The sequence below is a fragment of the Triticum aestivum genome, chromosome 6D (genome assembly GCF_018294505.1).
Source record: "Triticum aestivum cultivar Chinese Spring chromosome 6D, IWGSC CS RefSeq v2.1, whole genome shotgun sequence".
Classification (NCBI taxonomy): domain Eukaryota; kingdom Viridiplantae; phylum Streptophyta; class Magnoliopsida; order Poales; family Poaceae; genus Triticum; species Triticum aestivum.
Window position 1 is genome coordinate 420460884 of NC_057811.1, and position 17586 is coordinate 420478469.

The 17586-nt window shown below is 46.2% G+C and overlaps 1 long non-coding RNA gene across 1 annotated transcript; it reads right to left on the minus strand.

The window, feature by feature from the left end:
- Nucleotides 1-209: 209 nt before the first annotated feature.
- On the minus strand, nucleotides 210-2107 carry LOC123141821 (uncharacterized). The gene is made up of 3 exons (XR_006470436.1): nucleotides 1959-2107; nucleotides 1633-1882; nucleotides 210-1053 (listed from the first exon to the last, which is right to left on the minus strand). It is a non-coding gene; the product is annotated as an uncharacterized lncRNA (long non-coding RNA).
- Nucleotides 2108-17586: the final 15479 nt, after the last annotated feature.

Below are 17586 nucleotides of genomic sequence, written 5' to 3' on the forward strand. Positions count from 1 at the left end.
CCTCTTCTGCCGTCTTCTTCCTTCGCTCCGTCGAACTTCTTTCACAAATCGACTGACCCAAATTATACTACTAGTACGAACGTATTAAGTACAGTAGGAACATGAAGATACGAGCATGTAACGACCCGAACCTGATAAGATTCGATGTCTCTGTGCTCACTGTGCTAGTCCCTGGATCGACTCGCTAGCACACACAGTACATATGAATATCAAATAACAAGTGCATCATTTACTATAACGTATGATCCAGAATTCGCAAAGTATTACAAACTGAGTAGCACATAGCTAGCTTTATTCAATAATAACAGTGGAAATGTAGCCTAACAAATGATGAGTCCCGTCAATGCCCACTGGGGAAAATGTTGAGTGAAGACTCGCGACCCTACTGTATCTCACTGATCACCTGAATATCCTGCAACATGATAAGTTGCAGCCACAAAGGGTCAATACATTGAATGTATTGGCAAATTACACATAATGATAAGGCAAACCTACATCTACCTGCAAAGTATGACAAACAAAACACTCAAGTTTGGTTTCGCGTAAAACTACCTTCACCTACCTCCATGACATAGGCAAGGTGCAAACAACACAGATGATAAAGACCTTCAAGATGTCTCAAGTGCGCTCAGCCCTGGCGCATTCTCAAGGGACAATAGAGCGCTCAGCCAGTGACGCATTCACATGAGAAAAAGCCCCGACAACCCAAGTGCGCTCAGTCATGGCGCATTCTCTAGGGACAATAGAGCGCTCAGCCAGTGACGCATTCACCGGAGAAAAAGTCCCGAGCCTACAGCTATAAAGACTCGCCACTTCCATGCACCACTCGACACATACCCACGTCTACCATAGCAAATCCAAGCATACAATTAAACAATGCAAACAGGACACGCACATGGCGGCACGCAATATAAGAGGCATACCAAGCATATAACATATCATAACAGTGCACAACAGACATATAGGATGAACATAATCAAAAGTGCAACTTGCCTTGAACGGTGTTGAAGTACTCTGACGCTTAATTCCGATCCGCTTCACACTCCGAACAATCTATACGATTAATGGAGGCACCAATAAATAAACCATACTCACATAAATCACAATAAAGCCAACAACAAATAATTCAAATAAAAAACTTAATTAACAGAACATATCCGTAGGTATATATTATCTACATGCCAGTAGGATCACAATGCAAAAAGAATCAACTGATTTGGATCAACGATTTAAAAGATATGGCCTCCGAAAGTTTGAATTCAAATTTAAACAAATTCAAATTTAAATAGTTCAAAATTGTGAAATTTTGGTTCTGAAGTATTCTACTGGTCACTATGAGTACACAGGAAAAAGAATCATCTAAATTGGAGTTATAGGCTAAAAGATATACTTAAATGAAATTTTGGTATGAAATCTGCCCAAAATAAATTGTGTCAAAATAGATTTCGTTGAAGAACTGCTGCGGCTGTGGATGTGCCACGTGGCAGCACGTTATAGGATGGAGTGTGTTCGCTGTGAGGGCTAAACGACGGACGGCCGCAACTTAACAGATAACGGTTCGGAAATAAAAAAACACAGATGATCTAATCCCGGATGTTTAAAGAAGATCGGACGGCTGGGAGACGTGCTCACCTGAGAACAGAGCTGGGCGTTGTCGGAGGTGGAGAAGGACGGCGCCGGCGGCTCGGGCAGCGATGGTGGCGCCTGCTCCGGTGGTCTCCAGACTCCGGAGGGTATCGTACGGGGCGTGGAGCTCTGCTGCGGTCTCGACGACGTCCTCAGCGGCGTCGGTGGCGAGCGGGGATGACGACAGAGGGTGGCTGGAGCTCGGGCGGTGGGGTGTTCGTTGGGGCGAGCTCGAAGCACTCGGGTGGGTGCTTCCCTGCGAGAACTAGTAGGTGAGGGAGAGAGACGAGACCAAGGGGAAGATACTAGGGGCAGGAGGAGAAGCTGGGAACCTCCAGAGGCGATGCAATCGACCGGCAGAAGCTTCAGACGGCGGCAAACTCCGGCGAGATCTGGGCGCCGTTCTAGGGCACGGGAGGCGGCGAAACGAAGAAAAATCGGTAGAGGAGGGGTTGGGGAACTTATATAGGGTGGATCCCGTGTCCTGGGGTCAAGAATCGATCGATTCGACCTCGCTGCGGTTTGGGGAGCTGGAGTGTTCCTGACGAACACGGTTTCATGCCGATAATGACAAGTGGGCCAGAGCCGTCAGCGGTAGAGAGCAGGTGGAAGAGAAAAAAAAACAAGAAAGAAAGGGAGCTCCGGTATGGGCTGCGGTCTGCGCCGAAATGGGCTGGCCTGCTTGCTGGACTGCGCGCGCGGGCGAGGAAAGGAGTTGGGCCGCAGCAGTGCTGCCCGACTGCACGGTGTGCACGTTGCCCTTTTTTTAAACCTCTGCTACAGGAATTATAAATAAACTAGGTAAAAGCAAATACTAGAAAAATTCCCAAAAATCACCAAAAAAATATAGTAAAGTTGCATTACTAATATAAACTACAGGAATCTTAGTTCCAGCTCTAATGCAATTTTGTAAACCATATTTTATGCAATAAAGAATACACAAAAAACAGTATAACACAAATATAAAAAATCATTTGGAGTTTATAAAATTGCAGAAATACACCAGGTGAACTCCAAATAATATTTTGATCATTATGAACTTTTTATAACAGGGGAGAAGTCATGTTATCTCCACTCCAACAATTTGCCTTAAGTTGCAATAATGATTTGAATTAAAAAAAATCAAATATGCATAGAAAATCATGATGAGGAAGAATGATCCTATTAACATACCAAATCTAAAAATTTGGGATGTTACAAATCTACCACCCTTAAAATGAATCTCGTCCTCGAGACTCGAAGAGGCTAGAAAGAAAAGGCTAGGGTCGGGGTGCTCCTTGAATATCCATTGTCCATCCAAGAGTGTGGGGTACTACCACCCTTAGAATAAGAGTCACCGGTCTTCAAAATCTTACTCCTTCAATGAAATCCTTCACGCATATGTCTTACACTCCTTTGAAATTTTGAATCCCTTATCAAAAGAGTGGCCTTCCATTTACTGGACCTTCATAGCTCACAGGTCTTATAGAACATAACAAATATCGATGCTCTCATGGTGGTCATCGAGAATGGTTCCTGCAGAAACGGGTCTTGGCTTATTCTCACCGTATAACCTACTATTGGCAATGACTGCCTTCTACAAGGGTCAAACATCATACCATTCTAAGGTTCAGGCTTGACAACGTCGTCACTCTACTGTAGGTAAGTCACTCTAGATTACCATCCCACATAGCAAGAGCGAATAATAAGAGTAAGTCGGCATGGTGATCAATCCATTCCGCACTCAAATCATTACCTTGTATATGGTCTACAAAATCTCGCATTCTAACACTCGGGCATCCTCACAAGCATTGCAGAAATTTCTCTTGTTCACGAACTGGGTTCGGATAGATCCATTGGTTCTGCATGCCAAACAAAACATCTATCGTTCCCTTCAACTCTCAGGTTTGCGACTATAAAACATATGCTGATGAATTGTAGCTTCCTCCAAGGTTCTTCCTTCAGCAAGATTGTGCTTGCTTTTTCGTGGATCCTGGCTTATGTGGTTAAACTTGAACTCATCACTGGGTTGCAGCATAGATTAGGATATAGACAGAATAAAGATCTAAGGGGAAAACACTACCCATATGCTCATGCTAGCAACAAAAACTCCAGCAACAAAACCAAACACTATATTCACACAATTCACATAAGTCATCTAAAGTAATCACATCAAAAGAGCACATATGATCAATCAAAGCACCCAATTGCATAATACAAACAATCCACAAAATATGACAACACGGAAAGGAATGACCAAGCAAACATATAACATATCACACAACACAAGCAAAACCTAGAGGTAAGGTCATATCCACAAGAGATATGATCTCATCATACTACCGCAAATCGTTTATCGAACACAACTTAGGAATGGTGGTCTGCCAATTAAACTCCTTAAGTAACACTAATATAATTTCAGGGGTCATCTATATTTGAAAAGAAAAGATATGAGTATGAGAGTATGAACTAACAAGTAGACAACAAGTTGTAAAGTAAGTTTTCACTCCTATGGCTTTTCTAATCCATTTTCTAGGCTCACGACTTACAGTCAACACACTGCTCTGATACCATCTGTAACGACCCGAACCTGATAAGATTCGATGTCTCTGTGCTCACTGTGCTAGTCCCTGGATCGACTCGCTAGCACACACAGTACATATGAATATCAAATAACAAGTGCATCATTTACTATAACGTATGATCCAGAATTCGCAAACTATTACAAACTGAGTAGCACATAGCTAGCTTTATTCAATAATAACAGCGGAAATGTAGCCTAACAAATGATGGGTCCCGTCAATGCCCACTGGCGAAAATGTTGAGTGAAGACTCGCGACCCTACTGTATTTCACTGATCACCTGAATATCCTGCAACATGATAAGTTGCAGCCACAAAGGGTCAATACATTGAATGTATTGGCAAATTACACATAATGATAAAGCAAACCTACATCTACCTGCAAAGTATGACAAACAAAACACTCAAGTTTGGTTTCGCGTAAAACTACCTTCACCTACCTCCACGACATAGGCAAGGTGCAAACAACACAGATGATAAAGACCTTCAAGATGTCTCAAGTGCGCTCAGCTCTGGCGCATTCTCTAGGGACAATAGAGCGCTCAGCCAGTGATGCATTCACATGAGAAAAAGCCCCGACAACCCAAGTGCGCTCAGTCATGGCCCATTCTCTAGGGACAATAGAGCGCTCAGCCATTGACGCATTCACCTGAGAAAAAGTCCCGAGCCTACAGCTATAAAGAGTCACCACTTCCATGCACCACTCGACACATACCCACGTCTACCATAGCAAATCCAAGCATACAATTAAACAATGCAAACAGGACACGCACATGGCGACACGCAATATAAGAGGCATACCAAGCATATAACATATCATAACAGTGCACAACAAACATATAGGATGAGCATAATCAAAAGTGCAACTTGCCTTGAACGGTGTTGAAGTACTCTAACGCTTAATTCCGATCCGCTTCACACTCCGAACAATCTATACGATTAATGAAGGCACCGATAAATAAACCATACTCACATAAATCACAATAAAGCCAACAAAAAATAATTCAAATAAAAAAACTTAATTAACAGAACATATCCGTAGGTATATATTATCTACATGCCAGTAGGATCACAATGCAAAAAGAATCAACTGATTTGGATCAACGGTTTAAAAGATATGGCCTCCGAAAGTTTGAATTCAAATTTAAATAGTTCAAAATTGTGAAATTTTGGTTCTGCAGTATTCTACTGGTCACTATGAGTACACAGGAAAAAGAATCATCTAAATTGGAGTTATAGGCTAAAAGATATACTTAAATGAAATTTTGGTATGAAATCTGCCCAAAATAAATTGTGTCAAAACAGATTTCTTTGAAGAACTGCTGCGGCTGTGGATGTGCCACGTGGCAGCACGTGATAGGATGGAGTGTGTTCGCTGTGAGGGCTAAACGACGGACGGCCGCAACTTAACAGATAACGGTTCGGAAATAAAAAAACACAAATGATCTAATCCCGGCCGTTTAAAGAAGATCGGACGACAGGGAGACGTGCTCACTTGAGAACAGAGCTGGGCGTCGTCGGAGGTGGAGAAGGAAGGCACCGGCAGCTCGGGCGGCGATGGTGGTGCCTGCTCCGGTGGTCTCCAGACTCCGGAGGGTATCGTACGGGGCGTGGAGCTCTGTTGCGGTCTCGACGACGTCCTCAGCGGCGTCGGTGGCGAGCGGGGATGACGGCAGAGGGTGGCTGGAGCTCGGGCGGTGGGGTGTTCGTTGGGGCGAGCTCGAAGCACTCGGGTGGGTGCTTCCCTGCGAGAACTAATAAGTGAGGGAGAGAGACGTGACCAAGGGGAAGAGACTAGGGGCAGGAGGAGAAGCTGGGAACCTCCAGAGGCGATGCAATCGACCGGCAGAAGCTTCAGACGGCGGCAAACTCCGGCGAGATCTGGGCGCCGTTCTAGGGCACGGGAGGCGGCGAAACAAAGAAAAATCGGTAGAGGAGGGGTTGGGGAACTTATATAGGGTGGATCCCGTGTCCTGGGGTCAAGAATCGATCGATTCGACCTCGCTGCGGTTTGGGGAGCTGCAGCGTTCCTGACGAACACGGTTTCGTGCCGGTGATGACAAGTGGGCCAGAGCCGTCAGCGGCAGAGAGCAGGTGAAGAGAAAAAAACAAGAAAGAAAGGGAGCTCCGGGATGGGCTGCGGTCTGCGCCGAAATGGGCTGGCCTGCTTGCTGGACTGCGCGCGCGGGCGAGGAAAGGAGTTGGGCCGCAGCAGTGCTGCCCGACTGCACGGTGCGCGTGTTACCCTTTTTTTAAACCTCTGCTACAGGAATTATAAATAAACTAGGTAAAAGCAAATACTAGAAAAATTCCCAAAAATCACCAAAAAATATAATAAAGTTGCATTACTAATATAAACTACAGGAATCTTAGTTCCGGCTCTAATGCAATTTTCTAAACCATATTTTATGCAATAAAGAATACACAAAAAAATAGTATAACACAAATATAAAAAATCATTTGGAGTTTATAAAATTGCAGAAATACACCAGGTGAACTCCAAATAATATTTTGATCATTATGAACTTTTTATAACAGGGGAGAAGTCATGTTATCTCCACTCCAACAATTTGCCTTAAGTTGCAATAATGTTTTGAATATAAAAAAATTCAAATATGCATAGAAAATCATGATGAGGAAGAATGATCCTATTAACATACCAAATCTAAAAATTTGGGATGTTACAGAGCAGTAGTACCAACTGCAAGAAGAACAGTAGTAAGACATAGTACTAGTACTATTGTACGTACTAAAGAGTTCAAATAACGAGAAAGAACATAAACATAGTTCTGCTGGGGCCTCAGCACAACACACCCTTGAAAATAAACTAAGCAACTAGTCCACTTGACACTGCAGTAGAACCAGCATGAGCGACGGCACTGCCACCTACTCGGAGTCCGAGTCCACGTCCTCGACTTCGTCCTCGTCCCTCTTCCTCTTCCTCTTCGTCGACGCTTCTTTGCTTGAACCGGACACTGGGATCTGCTTCTTTATCCAACCCTTGTAGATATTTAAACAAAGGTAGGCATCCATTGCTGCGTACAGGATGTGATCTTCATCTAATGTCTTCGACTCCCATGCATGATGAAACTCGTGATGAGGTTTTTTCAGTTTAGCGTACGAAGGATCAATCATGGCTGCTGCCAGGGTCAGCATTGAAGGTTGAGAGGAGGACACCAGGCTTGCCTTCTGGAGATCGAAGGGCTGGCCTACAACAAGACCTATCCGACGCAGGACATCCCTGTCGTTCTTAAAGCCCGCAGTAATGAATTTCACTCTTTTGTCCATGAGGAAGTTCTTAAAATCCTGGCACTCAACGTCGGCATGGCATATGTGGTAGACCAAGCAAACGTTATGTACTCAAACCTGGATCACGGCGGGCTTCTTCCTCTCTTCGTCCTTTAGATCCTTCTCTCGTCCAAGGACTGTGGTGTACTCAACATCTAGCCCAGCGACCCACTCATCTGTTGAACTGTTGAACATGCGTAGGAAGCGAGCAAGCCATGCTTTCACCGTCTCGGATCCATGTGTGTAGATGACGATGAACTGATCACCAGTGATGGCTCTAACCTGGTACTCAGCGGCGACCATGGAGATTTGGGAGGCCATGGATTTTGGAGGAGGGTTAGGAGAAGTTGAACTGTTGTACCCCGCAAAAAAAACTGGGAGCGAACTAATGTGAAAGGACAGGACGACTGGGAGCGAACTGTTGTAAGGTAGAAGACAGGGACGAGTAGGGCGTGCGAACGGCGTGGGGTTGCCGGCTTGCCCGGTGGATAAACGGCTGCAAGCCCCCAAAGAGTTCTCGAGAACTATGCGGGACCCACTAGATGTCATGTCTACTAGACCCATATCGTAGGCCTGACGGTATAGCTTCTGCCTGTTCGCACGCCATGCCGGCGCGTGGATGTAACTTCACTTAATTCCGTCAAACGTCGCGCCTCCCACAACCTTCGCCTCCCTCGCGCGGTCGCGCCCTTTGAGACTTCGACCGGCTATAAATGAGCAATTTTTTTTGCCTTTTTTTAGACAAGCAATTTTTTTTTGCCTACTCCGCATGCATGATACTCCCTCTGGTCGTTTTTACTCCCGTCAACCATTTGCAAAGTGTTTGACCAAATTTATACTTTTTTTTGAACACCACCTTATATTAATTAACCAGCCACACCAGTACACTCATTCGATACAATATTCACCACACAGGGCGGTACGTTATTTACAGGAATACCATCTAATCTATTGTCAAAGCTATACTTAGCGATTAAGTGTGCCACCTTATTGGCCGAACGGCTAATCTTTGACAATTGAAGATTGTTGATCAACTTCGAGATGCTCAACGCTTTCATCTTCAGGTCACGCATAGCAGACCTGTCATAGTCCCCCGATGCAAGAGACTCAACCACAAAAGCGCAATCAGTCTCTAAAATTACAGGATTATGAAGAGAAATACCTATGTAGAGACCGGCAATGCAAGCCCGAAGCTCCGCTTCCTCCACGCTTTGACATGCATCAATGAAATCCCACGACCAAATTTATACTAAAAATATCAATATCTACAATACTGATTATAATGAGTATAAGAGAGAGATGATTATAGTAACATAGGTAGATACCGTAACATAATAAATGTGATGCTAATGTGTGTCATGCATGGCAATAAATGAGACCACCTATGATACTATGCATTATAGAGGTAGTAACATAGACTAGTAACATATGCATGTTACTAGTCTAAGTTACTCCCCACTATGACCAGCCTTAGAGTACCACTACCTCCCTTCTAGTTTAAAGGGCTCGATTCAAAAATTTCACCTACTCTTTGCAAGATAGTAGAGGCGGTGGAATAGTTTTTGAAGTCTGCAAAAGCACTCAACTAGTTCTGTTGTTCTTCACAAAAAAATGTGTTTACCAATGAACACTAGTTACTCTAACCCCCCCTCTCTTCTTTAATTCTTTGCCACATCAGCATGTTTGCTATTCCCGTGTGCATGATAGCAGCTAAGATACCACCATTATGGCCAGCCTTAATCATCGCATGCAATAATTTAGTGCACCTTGAAATATGAACATGTGTGGGGCGTGTATGTTTTTAATGACTTGAGACTATACCTAGCCCGGCATGCAAGATGACTTATTATGCACCGTTCCCCATACCTGCAGGAAGCCCGTTCGTCTCCAAATCTTTTCCTCTCCATGTGTGGAAACAATATGCCTGCCAAACTCTCCTTCTCCCTCCGGCGGTCCCACAACTCCACCCCGTGTGAAAAAATCTGCATGCATGACTCTCCTCCCCCCATGCTCGGCCAATCCGTTGTGACCAGCAATATTTCCACCCCTTCGCTCCCCCGTAATTTACTCCAACAAATATGCCCACGTAGCTGTTACTTAACTGCAGGTGCATTGGGTCACTGACATATGGGCCCAACAGGGGTCTGGCCCACATGTTAGTGACGCAACTGGACCTGCAGTTAAGTCAGTGCAGCTCAGTCCATATCTTACGTAGGTGTGCCATTGCATGCTATAAATACTGCGCCTCCCATGACATCGCTATCTCCTCCCCCTCACGTTCACGTTCATCGCTATCTCGTCCCCCTCCCTCTCACGTCGACCACCATGGCATCGCCCCTCCCAAGCCCTAGGAGCCCCTCGCTGCACCGCGCGGACGGTCACGCGTCGCCGTTCCGTTCCTCGCCGCCACTAGTCGAGGAGGACGCGTCGGTGTTCCACTCCTCGCCGCTACGCGACGCGTCGCCGTTCCATTCCTCGCCGCCACTAGTCGAGGAGGACGCGTCGGTGTTCCGCTCCTCGCCGCGACGCGACGCGTCGCCGTTCCGTTCCTCGCCGCCACTAGTCGAGGAGGACGCGTAGGTGTTCTGCTCCTCGCCGCGACGCGTCGAGGTGGACGCGTCGGCGTTCCCAATCTCGCCAGCACGCGCACCGGAGGACGCGTCGACTCCCTGCTACGAGGAGAACGCCGCGCCGCCCGCCGAGCCCCCCAGCCTTGAGGAGCTTTGGAAAGAAATGGATGTCGCCTTGTGGGAGGCTTTGCCTCCAGTAGAGCGCGCCAAAATAGAGGCGGAGAAGAAGGCCGAGGAAGAGAAGCGGACCGCGGAACAAGCTGCTTGGGAGGCCTATGTCGCGTCCGAGAGAGTCAGGCAATTGGCTCTTTGGCAGAAGGCTCGTGCAAGGGCCGTGAGGGTGGCGGAGGACGCCCGTGCCGACGCCCTGAGTGCAGTCGGGCCCAAGCGCCTCATCTACGCTTGGCGGTACATGGACCGGGTGCACGCTTCCAGCGAGGAGGAGTACCTGTTGGCGCCGGATCACCACACCTGTGAGATCGCGCTCGCCCGCCGGCAAGCCGCCAATCAGCACCTCGGGAGTTGCGAGGCTGAGGAAGAGGCGTTGTGTCGGCGCGCTGGGAAACGGCCGTGCACCAGAGCACTCGTGGCGCGCCGCAAGCGCTCCTGCGAGCGCCGTGGCTTTTAGGAGGAGTATAATTTTTGTTTCGTAAGGCGATCTCATTAGTTTTGGGACGCAAATGATAAATCCCGAACGTTCAGGAATTTTTAGCGTCCTTAATTAAGTATGTAAAAGGGAAAGTTTGGAAACCTTGTGTATTCGTACGCATTTTGCAAGTACGTGCATATAGCACAAACTTTACTATATACTATCGCACTACACGTCTCTCTCGATATATGCTTGCAGACTGTGCTACTCCCTCCGTCCAGGTCAATAAGTCATCTTCGGTTGTGCACTGTGACCAAGGAGGGAAGACTTATACACCTAGACGGAGGGAGTACTACTATTACTTATGTACGTGCAAATGCACGTTTTAACATTACGATGCGGTTTTTGTAAAAGTAGAAAAACAACACTAGTCAAGCTTGTGAAACGATTCAATGCAAAACAAATGCAAAAATGCTCGTTTGATTGTTTACTTTTAGCTTCCTTCTCTGTGGTTATTTCTCTATCGTACTTTGTACGGAGTATCTCACTGGTTGGAAAGGCATGCAAATTCCCAAACCGCTTCCTACACCCTGTATTGAATTCTTTGCCTAACAAGTTGTGCCGTGCAATTGGAACTCCAACTTGAGTACTACTACTAGTAGGAGTACCAGGGGCCAGTTCTTTTAGGCTTCTAGATTAGTAATCCCATAAGAGCAAGTACAATAGAGCTGAGTCAGTGGGCTATAAGAAATAAACTAGTATATTTCTGCTTAGTTGGAGGAAAGAGAAGAGGAGAGAGAAGGTAAGCGGGCTCTTCGTGAAGAGCCAGCTCTAGCACGTGCTCCTAGGCACTTTGTGAGAATGAGAAGTGGGCCACATAATAAAAAAGTAGTACACTCTTTTGATCTATTATTGTACATGTTGGCTATAAGATGGGCTGTAGATGACATGGCACTGGCTTATAGCCAGCAGCTGGCTATACTATTAACCATGCTCTAACTACAACCTCCGTCCTGGTTTATTGGTCCCCATTGTAATCTGTGTCAAATTTTGATCATAAATTTAACTAATGAAATGTTAGTGCATGTCACATGCACTACTCCATCCGTCTAGGTGAGTAAGTCATCTTAGGCTGTGCACCGTGACCAAGGAGGAGGAGAAAACGAGAAACGTTAATGTTTATTTTCTAATTAATAGTATTGCATGCAATGAACTAACCACTGCATGTCGTGTTTGATATCTCAAGTCATTAAAAGCATGCACACTCTTTATCTCTTATTGGTTGATATGTCAAGAAACAAGAAACGAGGTAGAAGTTAATGCACCGCGCCTAAGTGTTTTGGGATTATTTGGTTTTCGTAAGATGACTTACACACCTAGATGGAGGGATTACAATGGTGAGGAATAAACCAGTTAAATCATTGGTCAAAATTTAGCACAAATTACAATGGTGAGGAATAAACCAGGACGGAGTAGTAGTTTAGAAGCCCAAATAAATGAGTGAGGCGCCTTATTGTTACTCTCCACTGTGACTAGTCTTGTGGGAAAAGCTGGGGAAGCCGCCAAAAGAACTGGCCCTAGGAGTAGTAGCTAGGGATCGAGTGTGCGAGATGAATCGGAGAAAGTAAATGCAGAGAGACGAAATGCAAAAAAGACGGAGGGATGTGTTGGTTGCTTGTCCGTTTATTTTACCAGGCCACTTATTACTGGGAGTGGTTGGGTTTTGTAATATGACGGCTTTACTGCCGCGCCACGAGTTTGGTGAGAGGTGAGACTCCCGTGCAGCGCCGCCCTCTACACTTGTACTACATCGGTCGTGGTTTATTAGTCCCCCATTGAATTTGACTGAAGATTTAACTGACAAAATGTTAGTGCATGTCAACAAAAACTATATCGTTGGATTCGTATTTGAACATAGTTTTGTATGATATAATTTTAGGTGACATGCATAAGCATTTATCGTACTATATATAATGTTAGTTCAATTTTTGGTCGTACTAATCTATAGTAGTAAGGTGCCCGTGCGTTGCACCGAAGAGTGAAATGCATTGATCGGGGAGTTGTTTATTTTGACAAAGGATGTGGGGGTCATCTCATGTGTAACGGGTATCGATAGGTTTCTTCGGATATTATTTCATCTCTAGAGCTCACAAACATCCGGGTGAAATAGATAAAAAGGTATCTTTTGCAAACAAAAGCGTTCAACTGTTCAACCTGCATCCAAAACTTGTGAAGAAATAACACTTATTGTGCTTTGCAAGAAATGATCTTTAAGAATTAGTTTTTGAGTATCGATTGTTATACATGTTGGCTACAGATGACATGGCACTTTCTTATAGTCAACAGTTGGCTATACTATTAAGTATTAACCATGCCCTTATACACCTAGACGGAGGGATTAAATCAGGATGACTTGCAAGCGGGCAGAGGTGATGTAAGAAATGGTTCATCGTAAGTCTTTCACCAGTACTGTAGTAAAAATTCATACATGGAAGATTCTAGACTAAACCATAAACAGATACACTTTTATTCATGCGCGATACTCCAATAGAGCAAGATCCTGCATGGAAGTCTCCACATGCTTAGACAGCGGATTACATTGAGCGAAGACTAATGATCAACATTTAACTTGATAATGCGTACTTCTAGGTGAACCTCCTTGGAGTCCACGTGCACCGCGTCGGCGGGTAAAGGAGGCCATGGGTTTTCCAAGTCCACATTGGCGGGATAGTCCCAGCTCCCCAGAGTCCAAGTCCGTTCGATGAGGCCGGTGTCGCCGCCCACGCGACCCGGAGGGGTAGTAACACTGACCACGCACCCGTACATCGGCCTCGTGTCAGTGTCAGCGTCAGCGGCGTCGCCCCTGACGCACATTACAGAGACGGGGCGGCGGCCTGCGCGGGCCTCGCCGGTGCCCACGATCAAGAGGAAGATGCCGCCGTCCTCCTCCGAGACTAGCAGGCGACGGTGATCCTCCAGCGACTCCGGCATGGTGAACGGGTAGCACGTCTCGTACTTGATGTTCTCGGCCAAGGGCCAGCAGTGACCGCTGCACGCATCCGTGAGGTGATGCACCATGTCCGCCGGCGAGCCACAAAACGGCATCGGGCACTCATTGCAGTGGACGAAGGGCTCCTTGGAGGCATCAACCAGGCCATCCATGAAACTAAGATGAGGACGTTGCGCCAGTTGAATATATGAGCAAGTTACTATGAGATTTAATCCGAATAAGCACAAAATAAATCATGACGGCTATAACAGAGATGAAACTAATCATGTGGACTAGCATAGTAGTAGGATACAGAGTAGAAACATGAATTCTACCATGATTTCGAAAAGGAAGGACAGAAACACATACGGTGCAACGGGAGCAGCACCGTTGGCGTTGAGGTTGTCGCCCATGTCCAAACACCACGTAGACACGGTCTTTGAGCATGGTTCGTAGTCATTCCACGCTCGGGCATTGAAGTTTGTAACTATTTTAGATTAGAATATACTACTCCTCCGATGCTAGTAGTAGAGCAGAGTCCTACTCTACTACTCTACTCAAGCAAGTTAGGGCATAGCACTGTAGGGAGTACCAGTACTGTGATCACTCAAGCAAGTTGTCTGGCATCGACATGACCCTACGCTGCTGGTATGTGTCTCGTAAGTCAAGCGGCGTGCTGTAGTCATCATCACCTATCCACTTCCCGCGGCACATATTCGCTTCTCCATCTTTGTCCGCACATAATCTCTTCCAATCTTCCATCCCCGCTAACAATGGCAGAACCGAGCAGCGTCCGCCGAAAGAGTGGCTGGAATTCGCTCCCCACAGAGGTAATCAAGTTCATTGTTTCGCGTGTGGACAATCTCAGTACCATGCCGCTCGCCGCGTGCTCGTCGGGGCTGTACCGTTTACTCAAAGCCCTCAGGCCGGAGCTTTTTAAGCCAGCTCCTTGCTTGCTGATGCCACCTGATCTTCAGAAACAGCGTGTCACGCAGCATAACGATCATAGGGTGGCGAGCATCAACCCCCTTGACTGCGATCCATCCCCGTCAGCCTCAACTACATTAACGGTATGTACTGGGTCGGCATGAACACGTCTTGGATGGTGCTCGTCGACGGTCGCGGCAGCTGGATGCTCGTGGAGGTCCACACCCGGCGATTGATCCCCCTTCCTTCGATTAACACTGCACTGCTTTGGCACCGCAGCCCAGAATACTCGGAATGTTACAGTAGCCAACATGATACCAAGTTTGATTTGCTCAAGGTTGTAATCTTCCAAGTGCCCACAAGATCTGCGAATTATAAAGACTTCAGGCTAATTGCGTTCTTCAACCGCGGTCTCGCCTATCTGGCAGGTCACTGCGGTAAGTGGATAAATTTGCACGTCCATCGCAGGATCATACATCCTCCATGGTTCTCTGATGCCATTGAACACAAGGGCTTCATTTACACTGTCGACTCCTTCTATGGCTGGACGTATTGCTGGCCTACTCCAGTCATCGCTACAAACGGCTGTTACAGCAGTATGTTACTTTCCTATGATATCATGATGGCTTTCTTATATTACTGTCAACATTTGTTGAAAAAATATTCATGCTCATAACATGTTGTTCTTAAGATTGACTAAATCAAGAGCCCTTTTTTATTTGACTCCAACTTGATATGATGTTGTAGGCCGCCTGGTGTCCCTACCCTTCCTAATCCCAGAACCTTACAAAGAAAAGCGGGATGGCAGTTGCAGGTGGTTCCTGACTCGATCAGACGATGGCGAAAGATTGATGATCGTTCGCAGATACCGGACGTGTTGTTTCGTGGAATACAATCACAGTCACTGCAAGGTCTTTGAGCAGGATCCCAGCTTCTCTGGGCCTTCAGGAATTTTTGACTGGAGGCTGGTAAGTAGCCTTGGTACACGCTCTCTGTTTGTCCGACTGAATTATCCGATTAACCAGGAGATAACCGACGGCAAGGATCATGATGGCAGCGCGGTTTCGTTCATCAGGCAAAACTGTGTGTACACAGCGTACCATGTGTCTCTGCATGCACCATACCCTGATATGTGCCGCCACGCTCTGCAGCCCAAAGTAGGAGAGAGGGTCGCAAGTATCAGACTTCAACCTGCTGGCTAGAGTTTCCCCCGTCAGGCACCCATCTGGTTCAAGCCGTCAGCCAATCTCCACAGCTTAATAAATAGTAACGTCTAACTGAGCCAGTTAGTTAGATGCGTACACTTGGTGTAGTAGGATCTTTATTTAGTTTGATGCATACACTTGTTCTTTTTTGGTAGCCCTTTTGTAATGATGGCTAATGTTTGGTTTGGAAGAGAGAGCTGCGTCTTCACTCTTCTGGCCTGCTTACTGCTTCTGTTGCACCACCAGCCCTGATTGATGTTGCTGCTGTTTTCAATGTACAATCAGTAGTATATTTCGTCTGTTGGTTGAATAAATGTGTTGGTAGAACGACAAACACAATGTTTTGGAAGTCGTTGCATGGTTCGATCCTTTAGTGCCCCGTACCGTACGTAGCGCATACTATTTTTTGTACGGAACACATTTTCCACTTGTTGATAACATGCAGCCCACTGATGAAGGCCCAATAGAGAAGCCCATAATTAACTGGAAGGGAGGCTCTCACATGAATCCGGCCCAGGTACATGCTCATGGTCCCCTAAACATAAATAAGTAAATAAATAAATAAATAAAGCTAAATGCTCATGCACCAGTACTTTGGGAAAATAGGTAGCCCAGTATTTCTTTTTGAAGAATACCCAAGCTAGGCCTATTTGTTTTCTCCGAATTACTGGGCTGCAAATCTTTCAAGACGAGGAGGGATGCATTCCGGCCTGGCTTAAGAGTATGGTCAATGTCTGTTAAAAGTAATGTCAAAAGGGGTTGAAAATTCCAAAAAATTTATAGCAAATGGGATATAAGTTTCTTTTTTTTGTTTTTGTTCTTCACTGATATCCTATACGTATTTCATTGGATTTAACATGACATAGTACTAATTTATTTTTAAATTTGTTTTAGTATGGCTATTAATTTTTGGATTAAGAATATTTCGTTCCCCAGCAAAAATTTGTGAATTTTCAAAATTTCCCACATATTTAGTTAATTTTTTGACCCTGGTACTGACCAGAAAATGGCCAGCAATTCTAAAAATGGAAAACAGGCTGCAATAAATTCCATATGAATTAGAAAATGAGTAAAAATTATAAAAATAATAGCAAATGGGCTGTACACGCCACAGATTTCGAGGCTGACTTGTTTACGCAAGGCTTTGTCAGTGAACACACGATTCTAGCAGCAGTGACTGTTGGATGTCCATCCAACAGCCGACATGCTTCTTCAATCTCTGATCTTCCTGCTCCAGCCGCCTAAACTAGCACCGGCGGGTCTGCCTGCTCCCTCCTCTTGTGGCCCGCTGTGATGCCGCACAGGCTTCCCCGGCCCACCCTACTGCCTCCGCTGGCCTGGCCGCACACAATCAACTGCCTCCTTATTACGCGAAAAAAATGATTCCTCCCACTGACATCTGGGGCGCACCGGTTGGGAGGCTGACCTGTGGGCCTACTAAGTTGACGCGTACGCAGGGCTTGTCAAGTTAGTCAACAAACGATTCTAGCAGCAGTAACCGTTGGATTTGAATCAAACGGTCCTGTTGCTTCTTCAATCGCTGATCTTCTTGCACCAGCCGCCCAAACCAGCGCCGGGGAGACCGCCTGCTCCTGCCTCCAGTGGCCGGCTGTGCTGCCGTTAAGGCCTCATCGCCCCCTACTACTCCCACCGCTAGCCAGGTCCTACGGCGACGGCAGCCTCACACCGCAGCCGAACCAGTGAACCCTCGTACTCCTCTCCGCGTGGGCATCCACTGCCGCGTCTTCCCTGGCTCCACGTCGTCCCCTTCCTAGGCCTCGCCATCGTCCACCACCTTGGTGCTCTCGGCGCGGCGTGGTCAACGACATTCC